The sequence below is a fragment of the Falco peregrinus genome, chromosome 4, assembly GCF_023634155.1.
Source record: "Falco peregrinus isolate bFalPer1 chromosome 4, bFalPer1.pri, whole genome shotgun sequence".
Taxonomy (NCBI): domain Eukaryota; kingdom Metazoa; phylum Chordata; class Aves; order Falconiformes; family Falconidae; genus Falco; species Falco peregrinus.
Window position 1 is genome coordinate 15493763 of NC_073724.1, and position 17714 is coordinate 15511476.

The 17714-nt window shown below is 37.0% G+C and overlaps 1 long non-coding RNA gene across 3 annotated transcripts in view; it reads left to right on the top strand.

Moving 5' to 3' along the window:
- LOC114012848 (uncharacterized) overlaps positions 1-17714 on the top strand; it is a 331654-nt gene that overhangs the window by 122431 nt on the left and 191509 nt on the right. For all 3 annotated transcript variants that reach the window (XR_003555562.2, XR_003555560.2, XR_003555561.2), the window contains one exon: positions 16880-17001. This is a non-coding gene — a long non-coding RNA (uncharacterized LOC114012848). The remainder of the gene's footprint in view (positions 1-16879; positions 17002-17714) is intronic.

Below are 17714 nucleotides of genomic sequence, written 5' to 3' on the forward strand. Positions count from 1 at the left end.
CCTGCGCTGCTGCCCTGCCCGGCCCTGCGCTGCAGCCTGCGCTGCGCTGCTGCCTGCCCTGCCCTGTGCTGCCCTGCTGCCCTGCCCGGCCCTGCGCTGCGCTGCCCGGCCCTGCGCTGCAGTCTGCGCGGCGCTGCTGCCTGCCCTGCCCTGCGCTGCGCTGCGCTGCTACCTGCGCTGCTACCTGCTCTGCTGCCTGCGCTGCCCCTCCGGTCCCCGCAGCCCCGGCGGCGAGGCCTGCCCCCCTGCCCCCCTGCTCCCTGCCCCCCTGCCCCCTGCCCCCCTGCCCCCCTGCCCCCCTGCGCCGCGGGCCCCTGGCAGCCGGCAGGGCCGGGCTTTCTCCCCTTTCGCTCGTCTTTTCCCTCAGCGCACGGGTGGGGGTGGGGGGGCGCGAGCAAATCGGAAATGATCTTAATTAAATGTTTTCTATACAGAAACAACTGAGCCCTTTTTGTGTGAGGCGAAGGCAGCAGACCTTATCACAAAAGACAAAGGCAAATATTTATCAGGGAACAAAAGAACTCCATGGCTGCCTGCTACAGGGGGAGATTTCTCTCTCTCTCCTGGTGAAGATGTTTAACAGTGTAAGATGTTTATCGGGACTCCTTGTTGAAATTCTTTGTTTCTCTGTAAGATCTACAAATGAAACTGTTTTTCTTTCTTGGAAGCACAGAATGAAAGCCAGGAGTTAAACTGCAGGGAATGCAAACACCTGCTTGTTCCTCTCTTGACTTTGCCTTGCTAGATCTTGTTTCACATGACAATGGTTTGGGGGCTTGGGTTTGTTTGGGGTTTTTTATTTTTGTATTCTGTGAGGAGAGAAGTGGTCATCTTGCCTGTTGTCCCTTTATGTCGCTCCTGCTGCAGCGTTTGTCTCCGTTAAAGGAATACCAGGCTGGTGAAAAAAAGTATTCCTTCTCCCACAGAATCGTATGTGCCGTCAGGTGACTAAGCTATTAATTAGATTTTACCGCCTTGCCTGTCTGGTGGCTGCTTATTTTTGGATGCTTATTTTTTAAAACGCTCTGGTTGATAAGCTGCGTGTCTGGCAACTTTACATTTTAAGCTATGAACGAGAGGAAGGAAATATTAGTATTTGTGTAACTCTTTGCAGCATTTTTGCTTATTCCCCTTAACTATCTCATACATGGAAACTCAGTATTTCAGATGTTCTTGAGTGCTGATTAGCCAGCGATTTCACATACGTGTATCCGTAACATAAAATTATGATTTTAGTTGGTATTTGAAATGTACAAATGCTTACTTTTATGAGTGTTCATCCCCAAAAGCTAGGTCGTCAGTTGCCTACAACATCTTGTATAAATTTTAACATTTCGTAATACAAAACACCACTTTCTATAAGTTTTGGAGAGACTAGTTGTGATTAAATTTATTCACGTGACAAATATTCAGCCTCATAATAAGTATTATAAGCTGATGTTAGGGCACAGATTTCTGGCACTGAACAGCATCATTCATAGCAGTGTCTGTGATCGAGCTTTCGTGTTTTATTTGGTCGTTCACAGGATTCGGGGAATACTTTAAAATATTTTTCCATGGAAATTCACAATAGAGCTTTACAATGTCATAGTCTTTCAAGTACAATGCTGTAGTGTAAACATACTGCGTCATAACAGAAGTGTTATACCCAGGCAGGGCTTGTCTGCTCTTTTGGTATATTGCATAAATATTTGAGGGAAGGAGGGGGTAGGTGTCTGGTTCTTCAAATAGCTATACTTGTAGATAGTCCTGTTTATCTGAGAAAATGTATGCAAGCTGGTGGGACTCCTGGGAGCAAGCACTTGCAGAATTGCCACCTATCTATTTCATATACATCGTTACTTTTTAAATCAGTAATGTAAAAAAAAACTTTGTAGTATGATGCAGGTTGAAGTATTTTTTGTTGTTTTTTTCATTCATGACAGGAATATTTTTCTCAAACTTCACTGAACTGCCTGCTTTTGAAGAACACATCCGGGGTGTGTTTCTAAATTATTATTTACATTTGTATACAACCTAAAGGTATCAGTTTTAATGAAATAAAATTATTTTAGTGCAAAGTTGACAGAAGAGTTCTAAGATAAATATGCTGTATGAGTCTTTGTTTTTCATGTGTCTATTTTTATTCAGAATATAGAGTTTGCATTCTATTTTTCTTGAATTACTGAGTCCACATAGTTTTATACAGTTTCTTTTTCCTTAAAGTTGTATAAAGATGTGTAAATCAGATGGTCTCAGGATGTTCTTAAAACAGATAAAAATACTCTTTTTTTATTTTTGCTTGGCTTTCTTAATTCAGAACTTTTTCTTTAGTTTCCCACAGGTAAAACTTGTTCTATGATAACTTGCAAAATTTTTCTGTTATACTAAAGCTTTTTTGTATTTCTGATTATATCAGAGTATTTGCAAACTAGCACATAACAAAGTATATAGTGTTATGAGCTTTCCATTTAATTGAATAAAGTGTTTATCTAGACTACCTTGGCTTGAACTACTATAATTTTCACTCTATTTCTGAAAAGACAGAAGTACTCTAGTAGAGAGAGATTTATTTTTCAGAAACTCAGAATTTATTCTGTCGAAATATATTCTGTAAGATATTAAATGACATATACTTTTGGGCTGCTTTTGCCCTCAAGAGAAGGGTTTTTTTTTCTTAAAATATAAACTGGGGCTGCTCTGGCTTTCTTTTCTAGCAGCATATGCATTAGCTGAGTTTGCTTTTTTTTTTTTTTATTGGTAGGGGTTTTTTTAATAAATACTGAAGTGAATTAGTATTACTGCAGAAGCAGGAGAGTAAAAAAGAAGGGGGAGTGGGGTGGCGTGGGGAGTGGGGCAGGGAAGCAAGAGGAAAAAAACTCCGAGAATATGCCCAGGTCTCTAGAAAAAGCTCATCTTTTAAGATAACTTACCTTCCTGCTTACTTCTATCAGATAGAATATTCATAATATTTCTATTATCTCTATATAAAAAAAATCCTAATGGTTAACATGGTCAGCAACTCAAAAATAATCAAAACTGTACTGCTGTTGAATTCACCCCAGCATTAGGAAGTGGTTTGTATTATGTTGATGCATTGCTGTTGTGATAGCAGTGCTGACCATTCAGTAGGGTGGTTGGTGGTGAACAATCGGCTTTTTACATTTATTTTTTTAATGCAAGCAAAGTATTTAGAGATGAAAGGGAAAGATACTAAAATATGAGTATTTTGGTACCATTTTGTACAGATGGGACGGTAATTGGTGACATGGGAATAGTATATATACAGAAATATTTGAAATGCTAATTCATTTTTGCTTCAGTTTTCCAACTGCCAGCTATAATTATAGATCTCATTTAACAGATGCTAACATAGGGAGTAACTGCACTCCTAGAGTAGTGCCACTGAGACATGGAAGTAAAGTTAAGGCTCAGCTACTAGGCATTGGTGTAGATGTAGTTCTAGGAATTTGCTGGATGCTGCTATTAGTGACTTTGGTATCTAGTTTATAAACTGCATTTTGGATAGATTGTGTTATATGTAAGCTAGGTTATTCACTAATTTTCTTTACCAAGATTAATAGAAGCATTTACATTTAAATTTAAAAGTATTTACAATCCTTAAAATTTCATTGTTTTTCAAGAGTGGGATGCATCTGACATTTTTCTAGCTCCACAAAGCTCATGAAATTGGAGAGATGTATGTGAAATAGTTTGTGAAACTATTTCAATTAGTTTTATATTATCTTCCATTGGGATGTATTATATACATAAAAGTATTATAATAATAGTAATGATGTCTCTAAAAGTCCTCAAATCTACTTTTTGAAATTTTTAAAACGTCTGAATAAAGCATCTGTTTAAAATAAGTTCATTGCAAGGGTTCAATTAGCAGAATGAACTGAGTTAATAACTTAAGGCTTCTGTCAGTGTGTTCCTTCTGTGAAAATGATACAAACCCATTAAAAAGGCAATCTGTTTCACCCTATCTTTATTTCTTGTTAAAATATAAATTCAACGAAATACATGGAATAACATTTTTTTCTTTTATGAATATTTAAATATATGTACCATTTATAGTTCTATTTTTATTTAATGGAAAATTTGCATTCTACTTCAATGGGAAGCCTTGTATTTCTCAATCTAGTTTGGAAACTTAACATTGAATGTTTAGGTCAAAAGAAATGTCTTTGTAATTGTAAAAGTAAATATTATTAATGTCCTGACGGACTTCTTCAGTCCCATAGGACTTTTCTACAAGGACAAAGTAGGAATGGATTAAAAATATTCTGTATAATATTAATAAATACTACAAATTCTTTGTCATGTAACAGGAAATATGTCCCTTTTGTAGTACTTTGTGATTCTTAGAGATACAATTTTGGTTTAGCTTTAAAAATTCTAGGATAGAGTAATATTTCCCCCTGTCCCACCCTGCTAAGGACAGAAATTAACTACGCAGTAGAACAAATTCTTCTCAATTCCTGAAAAGGAAACTAAGATTTGAGGGGTGGGGGTTGTTGTTTTATTTTTCATTATTTTCTCTCTTCTCCCACCCCCCAAGTGATTTTAAGATTCTTTAAAAGTTAGTGAGAAAGCATAAAGCTCATTTTGAAGCATCTTCTGAATGTTTCAGAATAAATGAAAGAACAGCCTGATTCCGTGCTTGCTTCTGAAACTTTAAATTTGACAAAAATATTTTTGCCTTTCTTCAGATGCATTTTCTTCTCCTTGATTTGAAAGCACTGTAATTAAGCAGTGATTTGTTTTCATAAGAACTAATATAAGTGTAATTATAAAAAGGTGAGTTGAGAGGACAAAAGATTGTATTGTTTCAGATTTTCTAAAATACTGAATCATTGTTCTGTTTACATTTATGTTATCCTTATGTCAGCGCAAAAAACAAGGATGTGATTAATGCAATGCTTAAAAGGTTAAGGTGAGGTTTCAGGCTGGATTCAAAAGCAATAAAAAGTGTAACAGGAAACTTCGTATTGCTTCACATTCATTTTCAGGGCCAGATCATAATAGTGGAAGATTGGAGAGTGCAGTCATTTGCTGTCTGGGTTTATGTGGGTTTTTTGAAAGTACCATGGAAGAAGCAATATACTATTTTTTAGCAGTTAATAGAGTTGAGTAAAAAAAAATAAGAATTAGACTCTTTGCTTTGTCAACCAATACAATTCCTTTGCTTTATTTTTGATGCATTTTTCAAGGTAGTTTGCTGTGCAAATTCAGAGATGGAAACTGGAACTGAGGTGGCTAATAGTCACACAGTTTTATGGAAGATAAAACCCCCTAATTTTCAACATTTTGTCCCTTACATCTCTTACTATTGCATGTTCTTTATTTTGGTACTTCGTTATTAAAGCCAAACAAGTACATGAGAGATCTCCGTCTTGCCACAAATGTACTGTGTTTTACTTTATACAGTCATGTTTGTTTTCTTGATGGGAGGAGAAGGTGGCAGCAGTTTAATCAAGTCAGTGTATGATGGGCTCTGAGAGGTTTTGACCTTTCGCTTATTCGTTGGAAAGAGGTACCATTCCTATCCCTGTGTGATGCATGAAGTGGTTAACGGAATACCCGCACAGAGCATGCTGTGCCAACAGTGTCTGGAGGCTTGCTGGGGTAGACTGAATTTTCTCTCAGGCTTATCATTAACTTAACAGGATAACACAAGAGTAATAGCTATATGTACACAGCATGTATGTGATGGGAGTGTGGTAACATTTTAAAATAATGACAGGTGAGACATTAATAAAGCATATATGTGTGTGTATACATACGTAGGTATAAATGTGCCAATTGCTAGGTTAAAAAGCTGTTAAAAATCAGACTATAATTCTGTTTTCCATTACAATTAATGCCTAAGGAACCAGGCTGCGGTGAACAATTTTGCTTAGTGATGGGCAGTGTAGCTGCCTTTTTTCATGGCAAAGCTCAGATTTTGATCTATGCAACCTTCCAGCTGGGACACAGTGTTCCCCGTAAGGTAACAGAGTGCTGGGCATGCAAGGGTGTGGCTGGTCATTTGTTAGGGTAGTAGGAATACATGTAAAGCTGTCTATGAAGCAGCTCTTCTGGGACACAGAGTAAAAAAAAGTCTTTTGTGTGAAAGGGGAAGATGAGTGAGGTGTGTTCTGAGTCTCCATTCTGGGTTGCCATTTGTTATGGCCATTTGGGCTGCCTCCATGTACCTTCAGTCACTTTTAAGAACTCTGTCTCCCTCTTCCTTCCCACCCTGTATCTGCAGCATTTGGATACAAAACACAAGAGAATACAATCTTTTTGGGTGAGATTTGAAACCTGTTTTGTCCAGGAGGGAACCTATGTTCAGAGCCTTGATGTGACCTGAGAACTGCAGGTGAGACAGAGGTTCTGATGAATGGGCAAGAAACCAGAGCAGGACAAATTCCAAGGTGTTTGTTTAGCTGTGAGGTGGACATTGTTTTTAATGATGGGAACGAATAACAAAAGAAGGAGGATTCAGGCATTTGTTTTCTCTGCAGTCTGAGAGTACCAGAAAGGTGTTCATGTTTTGTATGCAACACCACGAACAGAATAAATGTCTAAAGATGTCGCTAGTATCTCTGTTGTACTGAGAGATGTTTGTTAAAAAAACGCATATTGTCAATAAAATTAGTTTAAAATTGATTTGTTTTCAAATTGGTTTAGCCATTCAGATTCAATTTTATCTAAGACATTGAGGGGTTTCTAGACAACTCTTTCCTGAATAGCACTATGGGGCTTTTTGGCATTACACCCAAATTAACAGCATGCTGCGTTATTAAAAAATAAGAGAGCTGCAATTTTTACTTGGCGTAGATTTCTGCAAAGCAATAAAAGACTCCCTATGTTGATTACAAATATTGTAAAATGTTTACTTTACTCTATAAACTCGGGGCATTTCATGCTTGGATATATTACACCTGGCCTTTTAAGACCTTTTCCATTTTTTTGCTTGTATCTTGTTTGGCCATGGTTTTTTGATTTTTTTCAGAGATTTTTGAAGGACAAAACCAACGTGCCTTACAGAGAAAGCAAATACAATTAACAGAGTTGTGAGCAGGACGCATATTAGTTAGGAATCCTGGATTTAGTTAACACCTCCTCTTTTACTGATGGAAAGTTGCACTGTTTCCCAGTGCCCTCATTTCTCCATATTTAAAACAGGACTAAAATTGACCTGACATGCAAAAAAGCAATGCTGTTCTTTACTTCTGTGTTGAAATACTAGAATTTCTTTTTTATTAGATATTTGGTCATTATTAAACCAAACACAAGTTTGTCTTTCCCTGGTTTTAATGCTTACACAGAGAAGTCCCCAAACCTGATACACTACATGCTCCTGACCCTTGAAAGTATCAGCTGAAGAACTACATGCAACTTCTCTGTGAGGTCTGTGCATCCCAAATCTCTCCCTGCATAATCCTGTATAAGCACAAAGCCTTCCCAACCAAAAAGTGAAGTCTTCAGATTTATGAATCGTAAAAATGGATTACAGCTGGCTAAAAGCTTCTTGGAAATGTTGATAAAATTGGCTTTTGCTAATATAGAAAGTCATATTTGCTAATATAATTAAGAGTCAAGGATGGGCTACTTCTGCCTTGGGCAGGAGAGAAGCTGGCATTGGACTTGTTCTGTGGGAGAGTGCAGGGACTCATTTCTCAAGTATTAGACTTTAGCTACTCATGTGATGGCAGGTCACATCCTAACCCCTGGAGCTGGCTGAGACCCAAGAATTTAGTTTCATAAAATAGTTTTGTGTTGTTTAATTTTGGTGTTTTTTTTTTTTCATTGCAGCATTTTCACTGCCATTTTATTGCAGCAGAAGCATGGGTTTTCATGCCTTTTTGTGTAACACATGGATCAAGGGTGTAGCACATAGGAACAGGAGAACCCATCCTGGAACAGCTGGTGGACTGGAATCCTGAATGCTTCTTGCTGTGCTTGAACAGAACAGGGATGGAAATCTGAATCTCCAGCTTTGTTTTATGTTCTGAGAATGAAGAAGTTCTACTTTATAAAATATGTTCTTATGAAAGGCTCATATTTTTACTTATTTAGCTAAACTTTTTGCTGGTTCGTTGTTGGTAGCATTCAGTAGGTAGTTTTCATGCTGTAGCCTACTGCTATAAGGATTATTTTCCAGACATATTTCATGTTGAATAACACAGAATATCAGATAGAATTGACATTTATGAAAAATAGAAATATGAGTGCTAATGTTCCTACTGTGAAATTCTGGAGGCAGTAAGAAATTTTAATCAGCCATTAAATAATCAATAGTTACTAGTTCACAGAAAGTTTTGCAAAATTTTAATTTCTTTGGTTTCAGGATATTGAATGTTACAATTTTCAACAGGCCTTAAGGAGTTAGAAGTCTGACTCCCATTGAATTTAAAAGTGAATTGAACATTTTATCTCCCCAGGCTTCCTTGAAAATCACTGATGCATGGGTTGGATCAGTTGTTCCTTTACTACTGAAAGCAGTGGATTGTGGACTCTAAATTCCTAGTCCTTCAAAAATGTATGGATCTGGATAAGGAGAAATGAAACATCCTTAGTTAAACTTTGAATTCTTAGAAGACTTTGTAGAGGGACTTTGAAATACCTCATAATGAGTAAATTCAGTTTCATTTTTCCTGTTGTTTACCTCTAGGGTCCATCTAACTGTGAAAAAGACCATGCGTTCTCAAAGATTTCATAACCTTTTCCTTTTTGTTGCATAATTTAAATAAGAGAACTCCTCTGTACTGGAGGAGATTTGTGGTGTGAAGACTGTTTATTGAAGACAACTTTTATTTTTTCCTACTCATAGTGCCAACAGAAAAAAAAGTACTTGCCATCTCTGTCTCTCTCAATATCTGAATCCACCTTTGGGTTCTTACCTTGAATTGCTCTGGAAAATATTCAGACTAACTTATTAGCCAGTGACTTTTTAGTTTATTATAATAATTTTGAGTTAATCAGTCTGAATTTTTGGGGAGAAATTCAGTCTAAAATTTCAGGTTTTCAGTAAATAAACTTTTCTGAATGTACTTGTTACCTTCCCTTTTAGTATCGCCTGATCAGTAATTCAGCCACCCATCTCAATTCCTTGGCTCATACTGCCTCTGCATTATATGCAGTCTCAATTAAGTTCAGAAGCAGTTCATATGGGTGCAGGTGAAATCTCTACTGTACATTGGTTCTTGGTGCATTTGAACCAGTTTCATTTCAGGTGAAGCTAATGTGGGAGATGCTCTCCAGTCACAGGCATTCAAAAACTCAGAAGCAAACTAGAGTTGAAATGTTCATAGTGTGGGGTATCAGGTCCTCAGAACTAAGATGTAGCCAGAATCTCCTCTAGCCTGGCAGTAAGAGCATTTTCTTGAAAAGGGGCTTGTGTGTATTGACATGCACAGAAAATAAATGGCTCAACTTTCATATTGCCTGAGCAACTGGACTAATAATTATATTTCTGTATTTAAAATAAGAAAAAAAAAAAAGTTGAAGGAACTAGCTGTGCTAGTTTTGGCCAGGATAAAGTGATGTTTCTTTATACTAATAGTAATAGTAATAATAATCAAGGCAATAATAATAATGACAACAACAACAATAATAATAGTAATAATAATGATAATGATAATGATAATGATGATAATGATAATGATGATAATAATAATAATAATAATAATAATTTTTGGATTTGTGCTGAAAACGGTGTTGGTAACACCGGGATGTTTTAGTTACTGCTGAGCAGCGCTTACACAGAGTCATGGCCTTTTCTGCCTCTCGCCACCCTCACATAATTCTCTCCCCCATCCCACTGGGCCGGGGGCAGTGGGTAAGTGGGGCTTGGTTGCCAGCTGGGGTAAAAGCACGGCACTAGCCAACGGCCTGCCTTTCCTCTTCCATGGCGGGCATGACTTTTAAAGAAGAAAAGTGAGCTGGAAGGAAACACTGCTGGAATCTAGCCTCAGGAGAGGCCTTTCTTTGCAGCCATCATCTCATTGATAAAGGCACTCTCCCTACAGTTTTACATAAAAAAAACCAAAAACACATGAGAAGTGGGGTTATGTCCTGTCCTTAGCACCCCCTGTTGTCTAGCTTGAGACAGTGGTCTGATGAGCATGTCAAGGACTATTGTATTTTCTTTTTCCTTCCCTCCCATCCGGCCTTTACTTCAGTTTAGGGCAGAAATGGACAGAAAGGAGGAGGAGTCCTCCTCCTTTTCCCTGGACTGATACAATCTTTTCCATCCCTGGACTTTGGGAGCATTTGAGCTAGTGGCTACCACTTGCCGTAGACACCGCCCAGCTCCAGCTTGCTTGGCTCCCTGTGAGCCTGAGTGGCAGGCACGAGTTAGCCCAACCTGCTGTGCCAAGAGGAGACCTGAGGTTTCAGGGCCTTTCTGCTGGGCAGCTCCTACAGACTGGGTGGGAGGCAAGCTGAGGGTCAAACTCCAGGTTTAGAAATGCATAGCCTTAGGCTGAGTATAGCCTTGGTCTCTGTGGGGTGTAACAGCTCCTGGCTAATGGTAAAAAACCAGCAGCCCATTATGGCCAGGCAGTAGGATGAGATCTGCAGGGAGGACAGTTTTGTCTGCTTCAGAAAGATGGGATGTATTAGCATCGGTAGGGACCAGGTGTATCAGCCTTTGAATCTGCTGTTGTAAGCCACAAGTTCCCTCACCAAATTCTATCATGTAGCCTCTTAAAAAATTACTAAATGTCCTTTCATTTGTTCTGCTCCACAGATCAAACTAAAACATGCTGCAGAAGGCTGTCCATTTTGTCAGAAGTTGTCACTTTTAAAAGCAAAAAGTGGTAAATAAGAGTGATCAATCTCTGAAGACACATTTCCGTTTGATAGTTATCTAATAGTAGAATAATGGAGATCTTTCAAAGTGTATGTGTAAAGCAGCATATTATTAAGCCACAGATATTGTCTACATTCAAAAATTAGGGTGTTTTAACTTCCTCTGTTTGGAGTCTATTTTGTATATCACAAGAAGATAGGTGTAGATCAGAAGACAGCCATGGTCCTGGCAAGTGATGGATATATGTGAGCGAGAACTTCCTGTGAGATACTGACCTGGTCACGGTCAGCTGCCCTGGAATTTGTTAAGTAATCTATCTAATATGTCTAAAGAGCAGTGTATCAGAATCAATCCATCCAAATGCCTCAGGAAGATCAATAAAAAGATAATAAATCCGATAATTCTCTGTGATCTGCTCTGCTGTGAAGCTACTGGGGAAGCCTTGTACAGTATGAACATTAATTCTAGTACACATTTGTTAGGGTGACAAATGCTCTGTGCCAGAACTGTGGCTGGTGAAAAATAAATTTCAGATTCATTTTCAAACTGTTTTCTGCAATAATCTGTCGTGAAACTGAATGTCAACAAATGGCAGTTGCTGAGGACATTTTCAAAAGGGAAATAGACCCAAAGTTTACAAAAGATTTCCAGCCTCTTTTTGCTTTTGTGAAACTCTCAATTCCAGTTCAGCAAAAGAAAGATTTCTGTCTTTTCTAATTTTTCTAATTTTAAACCCATCTTAATTATAATAAACCATTCTTTAAGTATAATACAGTCAATACAAAGGCTGAAGAGGTAATATATATATTTAGATAGTTAATATCCTTACAAAATTAGGAACATTAATTATCAGTCTTTTATGACAAGGGGAAAAAAAAACGCTGTTCAGACACAGTCCTGGGATTCAATATTTTTTTTTATTTCATTAGACTATGCTAGGTATAGAATAAGTGTATAATCTAGAAATGATGCCACATATGGTTTGTTTATTATTTTTCCATTTGTCACACCAGTTCAAACACCCTTAGGAAAGAACTCTGGCACTTCTGAATGTGTGAATGAATGACATAAGAGGAGTGACTTTTCTCAGGGCAAATCAGCACATCTAGGAAATATTTTTGAATGTTTTAAATTCTCGGAATTCTATTTCTGAGCTTCATTCTAAAAATGTTCAAAATCTGGGGACTAGCTGCATCTTTTCAAATGAACTCCAGAGGCTTTAAAGACTGAGAATAGTATTTTAGCCATCTTCTAAATCTTGGTCAGTGAAAGAAATTGGGATTTCTTTTAAAAATAAAGAACAGAAACAATGAGTTGCTCTGCTTTTACTTTTGTAAATTGAAACATCAACTATTAATTCACATTAAACACTTCACAATCTGAGTCTGCTAAATTGCAGCATTTGGATCATAGACGTTTTAAAATTTCATTAATTGTGATAATTTTCACATTCTTAAATTTTTGCTGCACAAAAATCTGACCATGCCTTAAAATAAAAAAAAGAAATACTCTTTGTCTTATTTGTTAATATCACCATACTATCATAGTATTTTCCTTTCATGAATCTAGAAAAGGAAAAATTTACGTTGATAGCAAAGCAGATGATGGAATTAAAGCACTCCCCTACCACCAGTCAGTGAAGTCTTGTTCCTCAGACATGCAGATTCTGCTGATGCGAGCTCAGAGGCCTTGTTGCATTGTTACAAATTCAAGTCAATGATGTTTCGTTTTGATGGGTGCCAGTTCTGGGATGCAATCTCCAAAGAAAAGAACTCAGTCTTACTTTAAATGTCATCTCTAACAGTAGACACTTAGTTTTACACCCTTTCTGCTCCAATTAGTGATATTGCAGTGAAGATAATAGGTATAAATTTATTAAACTTTTGCCTGCAGGTTTCTTGGTGCCTAATGAAACTCAGCTCAAAAGTTAAGTGGCCAGTTTTAATAAGTACCGATGTCCTTAAGTAAATTCAGCAAGATACATATATATACCTGTAACACTCGGTGAAACCAAAATGGATTTCAGGCAGTAATACTGGTGAAATAAGTAAGTAAAGAAGCCCTTATAATCTTAGTGGCTTGCTTTTTGGGTTAGCCAGTAGTTACATTGTTAGAGTTATCTTCAGAAACACCAAAATGGTGCTACCCAAGTAATTCCGGAGACTGTACTGGAGCACTGTAATCGTTTCTAGTACAAAAATGTCAGGATTAAGAAGGAAGTGTTTCAGATTCTTGTTTCTAGTGTTTCTTACTGTTGGGAAAGAAAAAATAAAACAATGGGAAAATAATAGATGCAAAAGAGTTGACTTAGCCAATTGCCATTTGAAAGGAGAAGGGAGAAGACAAAGCCTTGATTCACTTTCCATATTTCATAAGATCTCAGCTCTTGTTCGTTCCCTTACTTTCACCAGAGTGTAAATTGACTGCTGTCATGGCATTGAATTCTGAAGGAGTATTTTAACAAAATGATATTTCAAGGAAGCTGTAATGGTGGCACAAAAGCAACGATAGGAGTGTTTCCTTTTATCCAATGAAGAGATACTGGTGTAAGTTGTTCAAACTATTAGCATAGCTACTTTTGGAAATAAACAAAGATGGCTCATAAAATTTTCCTTTGTCAATAGCAAATTCAGATGTTGTATGTTTATATTAACATGTGGACAAAACTAGGATAAATCCATGTTCAGACTAGTGCAGTACGAACTTTTTTGCCTGCTGTGCTTTTATAAGGCCACAGGTTCATCCGGGTCATTAGAGTTCAACTTAGCTATACAAGTGTCCTAGAATAAGGTGAGATAGCACTAATGCAAATTAAAATCAGCTGTTTATGGCAGTGTAGAAATACAAGTTATTTCTGATTGGAGGCACAATGTTTCATTTCTGCCCATTCTTTCTCTGTGAGGGTTATTTCCTAACTGGGACAGACAAATTCTGGGTTGCTTAATGCAAAAAATGACGCAACATGGAGATGATATATTTGAGGGCTCATGCTTGCAGGCACTATGTTTTTAACGTCTATAGGAAATATCAGTAGATAAATAAATAGTCAAAAAATGAGGCCAAAAGAAGAAAGGAAGGATGGTGCTTTCCATAACAGGAATTGATATTCAGAAGTGTCATCCCAAGTGGTCAAGGATCAAAAATCAGGGAGCAAGCAGACTAAATGAATGTTGTTGTTTTCTGTCAACTCATTCTGAAGCTGGAATAGGAACACATTGCAATGTGATGAAGTATTGAGAGTCCAAGGTGTGTTAATAGCCCATAAAACTTCTCAACTGTGTACGAAGAAAGTAGGCTCTCTTCTGTTGAATTCTTTTAGTGCCAAAGTATTTATAATTAATACTCATGAAGCACTGCAATTTGTACTCTCATTGTATGTATTTTAAGACAATAATCCAAGTGACAAACAATGTTCTTAGTTGTAAATGTCATAAATTCAGTCACCTTTGCTCAAGTAGTTTGAACGTTATCATCCTTCATAGTCAGTTGTTGGGTCTTCCACACTAATTCTTGGAAAAGGGAAGAGCACTACACTGTCTATTCAGCCAGTGCTGACTGTTCAGCACTGTACAGAATGCATTTTTCAAAGTGTCCACTTTTCCTGTTTCTACCAAATTTTTTGGACAGATTGGCAATCTTCCTTTCTTTTCTGCACACTTTGGAAAAAGACCAGCTTTAGTTCCTCAGGTGCTGCTCTGGTGACAGGCTGAGAAGATGCAGCCCTGAGAGCATGGGGTTGAGGTTTCACTTCTGAAACAGAAGAAATACCACAAGACTGGGTCACTAGCTTGTTTGAAATTAGGGACTGGCTGTGAGCAGAAACTTACTGCATCTTTCTTTTAGAAAACGGTTTAACCCATACAATTCTTCGGTGGGGCTTGATGATTTATTTTTAACTGTTTTACTCTTCTATCTTAATTTGGAAGGCAGTGGGACATTAATATTTCACAGTAATTTGTTCCTATTAAACTTACCTTAAATAAGAGATGCTCATTCCCTATCCAAGAGAAGAACTGTGGTAGCATTTAGAGTATAATGTCTCAGTATCATAAGATTTTGTTTTGGTACTTTTTTTCCCCTCCCGTGAGATCTGTTGTCTCTCACAGAGTTTGGTTTTGTTTTGCATTAGGAACAAAAATTTTGATTTCCATTCTAGCTGTATTTCTGGCCCTCCACAAGATGTTGATTTAAGATAGGTGTGCTATAGTCCCTGATTAAAGCCTTACACTTCATAATTTTGAACATACTTTATAATTTATTATTTTGTGGACTTTGATATCTTGTCTTCATCATTTATATATTGAATGTCAAGTTTGCTCAGCTATGAAGTAAATGGTGCTGCTGGGAACCCATATCAGCTTATTTAAAGTGGATCTGACCAGAATTCCTTGACAGATAAATTTGTGTCAAGCATTCTGCATAAATGTTTATCCCCTGAAAGCTCTGGGGTTTTTTTTAGGGCATAGTACATGTTTCAGGTTATTCTCCTATGCCTATTACTAAGATTGACTATCACTGTAAAAGTGATCAGGGACATCATTTTATGCAAAGTAGTTGTAGAGATATTAATTATGGGGTTTTTTTTGTTGTTTTTTTGTTTTTTTTGGTTTTTTTTTATGGTACATAGTTTTACACCCTTTTCTCACCAGGTTGAAACTATGTGAAGGAGAATGTAATACTGTGGTACAACTACAGTGTTTTGTACTGAATTGAGTACCAGTTGAAGAACTGAATTTTCAATTTATTCCATAAGCTGCATAACAAAAACAACAATGCCAGCACCTGATTGCATTAAAATCTGTATTTCAAGGGTTAACAGTGTCATGCAAAAAGTGGTTGAAACCCAGTAATTTTACCTGTTCATGGCTTTGCCTGTGGGGATTTCTGTGTATGCTAGTAAAGAAAACCAATTAGAAGCATGTCAGACTTGTTTTCTTGTTTGGACCTACTTATCCACTTACTTTCAACCAAAAAGTTTGTCTTGGAGAAATAATTATTTTATTATTGGATACATCCATTATAAGGAACACATTTGCATTCTGCAGGTAGGCGCTTGGTTTGCAAACTTCTTAGAAAAAAATATTGAAAATATTTATTTTCTGTCTTCAGTCGATAAAAGAACTTCAAACTCAGAAAGACACTTCGTTGCAAAACATTTTCTTTTTGCCTTAAAATGACATACTTTAGCTGTGGTCTGCATACCTTTCATTAGAAGAGTGCTAGTGAGGTTCTGCTATTCCAAACAAAGAGGGTAAGAGATACATGAAGTCATTGGTACTTTATACAGTAAAGGATCAAATTAGTCTTTTGTAAACTCGATTGCTATTCTATTGAAGTTGTGCATGTTTACAAACTACCTTGAATTTGGCTCAAAATCTGCTGATGACTGTAAAAAGAGAATGCCTGAAAATAATGTTTATAGTTTTTATATATTTTTAAAGGAGTTTCTACTCCTTGTGGTCTCAGCTTTTTCTTTAATAACCAACAACTCCTTCTCCACGTCCCCTTTCTGTATACAAGTCCATGTGGATTTAGGAGCAGCAGTCAGTTTCCACCTTGATTAATACACTATCAAAAATTTAACAAAATTCTAATAATATGACCTTCAATTTGACATACATAGACCTCTTTAGTTCACTTATGTCTGATACTACAATGCTTATCTATACACATCTACAATTATAGCGAATTCTCAAACCATCGCCATAGTATTTAGCATTCCATTGTATACTGGATGCTTGGCAAATACAAGAAAGATTATGAACCAAAGTAATAGTGCCATTACTTCTAAATAGTGAAGATCAGTTTTTCAAAGAAAGACACTTTATTATATTTATAAACTGGATCAATTTTACTGATGATGCATAACCCATAAAAACATGGCTTGAACTCTAGATGTCAAGTTGAGTTTGCCAGGTTCAGGAGTGGTGAAGTCGTCATATTTTTTTTCTTTCTTTTTTTTTTTTTATTTCCTTGTGAAATATCAGACTTGGTAGGGATAAATGGAACAACATTAATCTCGGAATTAAACAGTGCAACGTTCTTACAGAGTCATTGTTTCTGAAAGAACTGAGCATTGTCTTTATGTTACAGGCCTGGAAAGTAACATTTTCTGTAGATGTCAGCTTCTGTCTGGTGTGATGCCCTATTCTTCTGCTGAAGCCACATGCAGCACTGAGTAGTACTGGCAAATAGAAGAGGTCTTTTGGAATAAGGTAGGTTTCTTTTCCACAAGGGCACAGATGGATGGTTTTTCATAGTTTTCTGTTTAACATAAATGAAGTCAAACAGCTATTTTAAGTCTTCTGAATTTTGGAGATATGTTACCTATCTCACAGCCATTGCTCCTATTGGTTGTACCTGTAAAATTATCAGTAGAAGGTATTTTCAAGGTATTACCAGTGCACTGCAGCAAAACCCACCATTCAAGATCAGCAACAAAACCTAGGAAATAAAAGAACATATTTTAAATCTTGTCATTGGTTGTGAGAAAAAATAATGTCTGTAATATCAATGATTTCTATAATGTACAACATTCTTTGCTTGTAATTGTAAAGATTATTGAAATAGCAGAAGAATCAAGTGCATATGGTCTTTCTTCAACATGGTGCTACAACAAATGGATTAGAGCAAATCTGACCTGGGAAAGCAAAAATGAATATAAATGAAAAGCTTAGAACTGGGGAAACTGGGAAAGAGACTTTTGCTTGGGGATGGCCCCTTCATTAGCAAACCCTGAAGAAGTGCTATAGGGCAGTTGTAGAAGTATGACAATGGAGGGAGGCAGTTGTGAAAACAGAGTCTTGTGCTGTGTCCATGTTTCACTTCCCCTTGACTTGTCATTGGTTTTGGTGGCTCCCTCTGTGTTGGTATCTATCAAACAGAACTGTTAATGCACTCAGGTGTTATACTGGGCTACAATGTTCTA